Source organism: Pyrus communis, chromosome 12 (genome assembly GCF_963583255.1).
Source record: "Pyrus communis chromosome 12, drPyrComm1.1, whole genome shotgun sequence".
Classification (NCBI taxonomy): domain Eukaryota; kingdom Viridiplantae; phylum Streptophyta; class Magnoliopsida; order Rosales; family Rosaceae; genus Pyrus; species Pyrus communis.
Window position 1 is genome coordinate 11,111,599 of NC_084814.1, and position 6,805 is coordinate 11,118,403.

Genomic DNA, 6,805 nt, shown 5'->3' on the forward strand with positions numbered 1-6,805 from the left:
AAGCTGACATGATCCATGTGAAAGGAATGCTGAAAAGGGTATGAATGTGCACGGTATGGGCATGAAGGAGTAGGAAATGCATGAAAATGGTTGGATGAGTGGATTCCTGGCGTGATACCTGCAAAGCATGGACATGATCTGCAGCTAGGTGGTTTATTTAATCCAAGATACATGTGCAATGTCTGCCACAAGGGAGTGGACAATCTGAAACTGGTTAAAATAATCTGAAATTGGGTATGGGAGTCCACGGGATGAACATGAAGGAATTGGAAATGCAAAGGTGATTTGTTTCGGTGGTGGAAGTGCATAAGGGAGCTGGAAATGGCATGGAATGTTTAATTGAGATGCATGTGGATTTCTGCAAAGATGAAATGGAGAAAGGTGATGGAATGCACGGTCAGGTTGTGAACATGCATGTGAATGCATGTTTTGATGTTTTAGAAGTGCATAATCTGACTTGGAACCACATGGGATTTTCATGACATGATTGTGTTTCTTGGTGGAAATATGGCTGAATGTTTTAGTTAATGGGAATGGGTGTTCTTGGTGCAAAATGGAGTTGGACAAGGCAAGGGATTACACGGCACAAGTTATGTGGAATAACAAAGTGTCCGCATGTTTTTGCATTGTTTAGAACCACCCAATGTGACTCCAATGCACCACTTTCCTAATCACATCTTCTCTTGAATTCCCTCCGCCATATTAGTCTTAGATTCCTCATATTTGGACTTCAAATTAATTCCCAAGAACTCTCTCCACGTTTGGAATAATGCTCAACTATCAAAAGGAATGGTTTTTACTTCATTTGCCTTCCCTTTGATCCAAATACACACTTGACTGCACACTAACACCAAATAATGTAAAATGCAACTAGTTTAATCCAAAAACAATACAAAAAACGCCAAATAAGAAAGATATACATGCATGCAAAATATGACTTATCAGCTAACAAAGAAGGGATATGGAAAACAAAGGTTCTTAAAGAAATAGCGAGCACAGCATTTGAATCATCTTAGAATTCACTTTTGAATGAAAACTCAACTTTTGATCAAAAAGGGATAACAAGCTCTTTCTTTTCTTTTCTGTTTTTCTTTCTCATATGTTTTTCACAATTTTTTTCTTTTCTTTTTCTTTTTCTTTTTCTGTGAATCTCAAAACATACTTATAAACGTAAGAACAAACTTTTACTCCCCCACACTCATTTTCTTGCATAATGTAACTCAAAAGGAATTCATTTAAGTCATGCTCACTATACTTTAAGAACAAGGTGATAAGTCACATTTTGCATACATTTATATCTTCCTTATTTGCCTTCTTTGTGATTGTTTTGGATTAAACTAGTTGCATTTTACATTATTTGGTGTTAGTGTGCAGCCAAGTGTGAACTTGGATCAATGGGAAGGCAAAATCATTGAAGTCAGCTATGTGGTTCCAACACCAAAACATGCATTCACATGCATGTCACAACCTTGGCCGTGTGTTCCCATATCATCCCATCATTTTATGCACTTCTAGCACCAAATCAGATTCCACACAATCATGCCGTGCACTCCCATGTGATTGCAAGTCAGATTATGCATCCCATTACCTTTCTCCATTTCATCTTTGCAGAAATCCACATGCATCTTGATTAAATATACCACATACCTGCAGATCATGTCCATTCCTTGCATCCTTTATTCCAGAAATTCACTCATTCCATCATTCCATGCCGTGTGCTTTCTTCACCTTTCCAGAATTTGTACAAACAATTCACCTTTGCAGATTCCACTCACTTGTTGCAGCAAGGACACATGCATTTTGATTAAACAAACCACACACTTGCAGACCCTGTCCATGCCGTGCGACCAACACCTCAGAAACCCATTCAATTCCAGCTCATTTGATGCTATTCCATCTCACTTGTGCAGATTGAGATCCAATCTGAATGTTGGAGCCACATTCCCTTCTATAAAACAAGTCACACTTCACACATCAAGGGGTTCGGCATTCATTCCATTTTTATTCACTTATAGCCGCTCCATTTCACCCTATTCTCTGCCCATTTGTTCTCCCCTTTGCAGAAAACATACCAAGCAGATCTAATTCAGTTGCATCATACTTGGAGAACCAACCCCGAAGGCCACTCCTCAAGGACTTCAAAATCAGTTTTGCTTCAAGGGTTTATTCTTCTTAATTCCATGTTCACTCATGTTATTTATTTTTATGTCAAATCTTTGTACACATGAAGTGTAACTAATCCTCCTCTAGGGATTCGATGTAACCTTGCAAAGTTTGCCATGTAATTAAGTTAGAATGCTCAGTTTGTCCATCTATTTCTTGTTTCATTCTCTGATTTATTTGTGACGTTGTGAGTTGATTTTAATGTTTGATCACCATTTGAATTAATCACAAAGTTGTGTAGCCAAGATTAAAACACACATCATGCATAATCTTGGTAGATATGTTAATGAATGAAGGGAATGTTTAGCAAACATCCTGCCGAGTTATTCCCTTTGGTTTTATGAAAGTTTCTTATGCATTACATACTCTTGATTATGAACCAAAGTTGCACATCACAATTAGGTTCATGATTATAGACATTTGATCAAATCCACACATCATATGGTTGATCATGTCCAAGTGAAACAAACTCAAGAAATAGGTAGATGAATGAGTACAAACTAGCTTAACAAACATGGACTTAGTTGAGCAATGGTGAAACCGAATCCCTAGTTTCATTTCCTTTGGAACCATCTCATTGTGTTAGTTATTGATTCATTTACTTGTGTTTACTTCATTTCTTTATGCTTTCAAGTAACAACAACAAATCTGCTTCATTTGATTAGTTTGATTCATTTCATAGAGTTCTTGCAAAACAAGTAATTACATAAGTCCAATTAGTCCCTGTGGATTCGACACCCTTGCTTGTGCCATTATACTAAATATATTCAAGCATTAGGAAGGAAATATACATCAACAAAAATGGCGCCGTTGCCGGGGACTGATTTCAGTCCCTTGTAATTGCTTGTTTGCTTGTTTGCTATTTTGATTAGTGTCAAGGTTCATAACTTGTCGAATTGATAACTGGAAGTTAGTTTAAGTTGCATATATTTCGTGAGTAGAGAGGAATCCCTTAGCCATTCCATTATCCATTGGTTTACATCAATTTGCTTTACAATCTGTTTTCTTTACAATATGTCCATTTAATTAAATTTCGTCCAAATACAAATTCCCTCCCATATTTTGTTAAGTCTTAAGCTTAGAATTTGTCTTATCTTGTGTTTTGAAGCATTTTGAGTCAAGCCCAAACCTAATTTTCGGCCAAAGTTGAGTTTAGTGTCAAAACTGCCCAGTTTGTGTTTTTAGGCAGTTTTGAGAGTTTTTAGCTTGATTTGAGTCTTGTGAATCTGTTTTGAGTCCTTTGAGTCCTTTCAAACGTTTTTAAGTTTATTTTTGTTCATTTCATTGTTGTTTGCTAGTAGATTTTCATTCACACTTGTGTTATTTTATTTCAGGTAGTATATGTCAAATAGACTTGTTGAGTTAGGCCAAAGAATTGAACGGTTGAAGGGTGATAGGAGCATATTTATGCGACTTAAATGGCTTGTTCTCGTACATTTACGTTATGTTTCTTTAGTTATTTTAGTACTTTAAGCTATTTTCGTGTGTTTGTAGGTCCAAAGGGCTAAAGGAGCAAAAAGATGCATTTTGGAGACTTTTGGAGCACTTTTGGGCTAAGGACGGATAGCTTATGCTTGAAGCCAAAGTGTTGGACGAAATTGAAGACCTAATTGGAGCCAAAGTGTTGGAACCTTGTTCTCTTTAGTTTTAGGACATTTAAACCTTTCCTAATCCCAATCATGCCATGCATAACACACATCCATTCTAACACATTGTCATTGCACATGCATTTCCTTCATTAGTTAACCCACATGCACTTATCACTTATCATCACCACATATCATATCACTTAATCACTTATCACTTATCATCACCACTTAACCACTTATCATATCATAACCACATATCATATCACTTATCACTTATCACTTAACATAACATCCACCTACTTCACCTACAACATCCACTTCACCTACAACATCCACCTACTTCACCTACAACATCCACTTCACCTACAACATCCACCTACTTCACCTACAACATCCACCTACTTCACCTACAACATCCACCTACTTCACCTACAAATGACATAGCCTTCACTTACAAATGACATAGCCATATGTTCCCTCCACTACTCCTATAAATACCCTTGCATTCATATTTTCAAGACACATCTCATTCCATTTCACAACACAACACCCCTCAAACACTTCCTTAGAATCCAAACCATCTTTCCATTTCCACCATTCCTCATCCATTTCCATAATTCCCCAAACCTCACCTTAGACCTTGTGCTACAACAACGAGGAAGATAAGAGGGCCTAAACGTTCATACAATTCAAGTTTGAGTTGTTGGAATGTTTAGGTGTTTCTTTGATTTCAAAGTTTAAATTCAATTCTCTTTGTTTTGTACGTATGAGGAATGGAAGAGAAGAGTGCCTAAACGTTCATACAATTCAAGTTTGAGTTGTTGGAATGTTTAGGTGTTTCTTTGATTTCAAAGTAATGAGGAACTAATCCCCCTTTAGCTAGGGGTGATTCGAAACTATATTTATATTTTCAATATGAATTGATTACTTTTGGTTGGAATTTCATAAGTTGTGGATTCAATTCGTTTAACTGTTTGATTGATAACTTATTTATGTATGTTCATTGAGATTGCAAGCTTAATTTTCATGCATGAATATGACGCTAGAATATAAGTGAGTTTCACCTAATCGTTATGAACTTATATTCACAAGTAGTGGAGGTTGCTTATAAACAATCGCGTTAAACGAATTCTTGGCATAAGTTTCATGCGTATTCCATAGTAACGAATGCCTCGTCAACACTTCTAATTTTCATTGAACTTAATGATCTTTGTTGAATGTCTCTATCATGCGTATTCCATAGTTAGGGACTTTGATTAAGAATAATTTGGTTGTAATGCGTATTCCATTCAATCCAATGAATTTAGGGAAATCTGAAAGTTAATTTAAGCGGACCTAATTAACTTGGAGCATTGAGTTTCATAATTTATCGAAAGACCAACTGAGAATCAATCTTGTATGCAAGTATAACATGTGTGGAGAAGAACCCCTTAGCTAGCCTTCATTCCATTTATTCCATCATCCATATTCACATTTACATTCTGCTTAGTTTATTAACTTGTTTTGTTATTTCAATTTTCGTCAAATCAAAACTCTTCCCCCCTTTATCCTTATTGTTCAATTTAGTTTATGTTTTAAAGTATTTTTTTGTTTTTTTGGTTTGTCTTAGTGATTTAAAGTTTAGTTTTGCATTCTTTGAGTCTAGTATAGTGTTTTAAACTTTATTTTACGTTTTTTTAGTCAAATCCAAGTGATTAACAATCCCTCCTAATCCCCGGTCCAGAACGATCCCTACTATTACTTATACTACAATTGTCAAAAGAGGGTTTAATTTAAATCACGCATCAAAGGGCCACACTTTGGACAACCTTGTGCCATCAAGTTCATCCTTTAGCCGTGAGGAAGAGGAAGGGAATTCACCTAGTTCAACAAGTAAAGAATCTGAGCAATTTAATTGGGAAAGAGAAGAAGAGATGGCAGGCAACGAAGATGAACTTCGAGCTTTGGAGGATTTTGCTCAACCAATCATACCAAATTCACCTTCATGCATCTTGCTGCCCACAGAAGCTAGAAACTATGATCTCAAATCTTCACATTTCCATATGTTTCCTTCATTTTATGGCTTACCTAATGAAGACCCTTTAGCTCATATTAAAGAGTTTTACAATGTTGTGAGTGGTTTACCTTTGCAGGGAGTAAGTGAAGCAAATTTGAGGATGAGAGTGTTTCCTTACACCTTGAAAGATAAGGCCAAGAGTTGGTTGATGACTCTAACACCAGGATCCCTCACTACATGGGATGCCGTGGCTAAGAAGTTCTTGGAGAAGTTCTTTTCCACTCAAAAGACAGCCACATTAAGGGGACAAATCTTCAACTTCAAACAAGATGATGGAGAACCTTTCAATGAGTGTTGGGAGCGTTTTAAAGGCCTCTTGATACAATATCCACACCATGGGTTACCTTTTCACTTACAAATGCAAATTTTCTATGATGGACTAACCCAAACTTGTCAATCAACTGTTGATAATGCAGCAGGTGGAGCATTGAAGAAAAAGAATGCTCAAGAGTCATATAACATTTATGAGATGTTGGGGTCTAATGCTCAACACAAAGATTTAAGGGGTAAGAAAGTTGGAGTCTATGAAACAAGTTCTAATCATGAACTTTTGTTGCAGGTAGCTAACCTAGAAAGGAAGCTTGAATCCGTGCTCAACATGGTGCCAAAAGCAAATGAAGTGTGTGCCATTTGCAACATACCAAGCCACCCTACTCACCAATGTCCATCTAGGGAGGCTTACCCCGAGTATGTTCAAGAGCAAGTGAACCTCATGAATTCTTACAATCAAAGACCAAGGAATGATATGTATTCCAATACATATAACCCGAGTTGGAGAGAACATCCCAACCTTTCATGGAAGAACAACAATCAATTCCAAACTTTCCAACCAAAACCTGCCACTACCCTTGAGGATACGGTTAAGTTGTTAGCCCAAAACACTTTGCAATTCCAACATTCCACAAATAGCACTCTCCAACAACATTCGGCAGCCCTAACCAAAATGGAGACACAATTGGGGCAGATTGCAGATGCCTTGAACCAAAGAGAGGTTGGG

General features: G+C 36.9%; 1 non-coding gene across 1 annotated transcript; it reads right to left on the minus strand.

Annotated features, from left to right (window-relative positions):
• Nucleotides 1-6,039: 6,039 nt before the first annotated feature.
• LOC137711770 (small nucleolar RNA R71) lies at nucleotides 6,040-6,150 on the minus strand. Its single transcript, XR_011065117.1, has one exon. It is a non-coding gene; the product is annotated as a small nucleolar RNA R71 (small nucleolar RNA).
• Nucleotides 6,151-6,805: the final 655 nt, after the last annotated feature.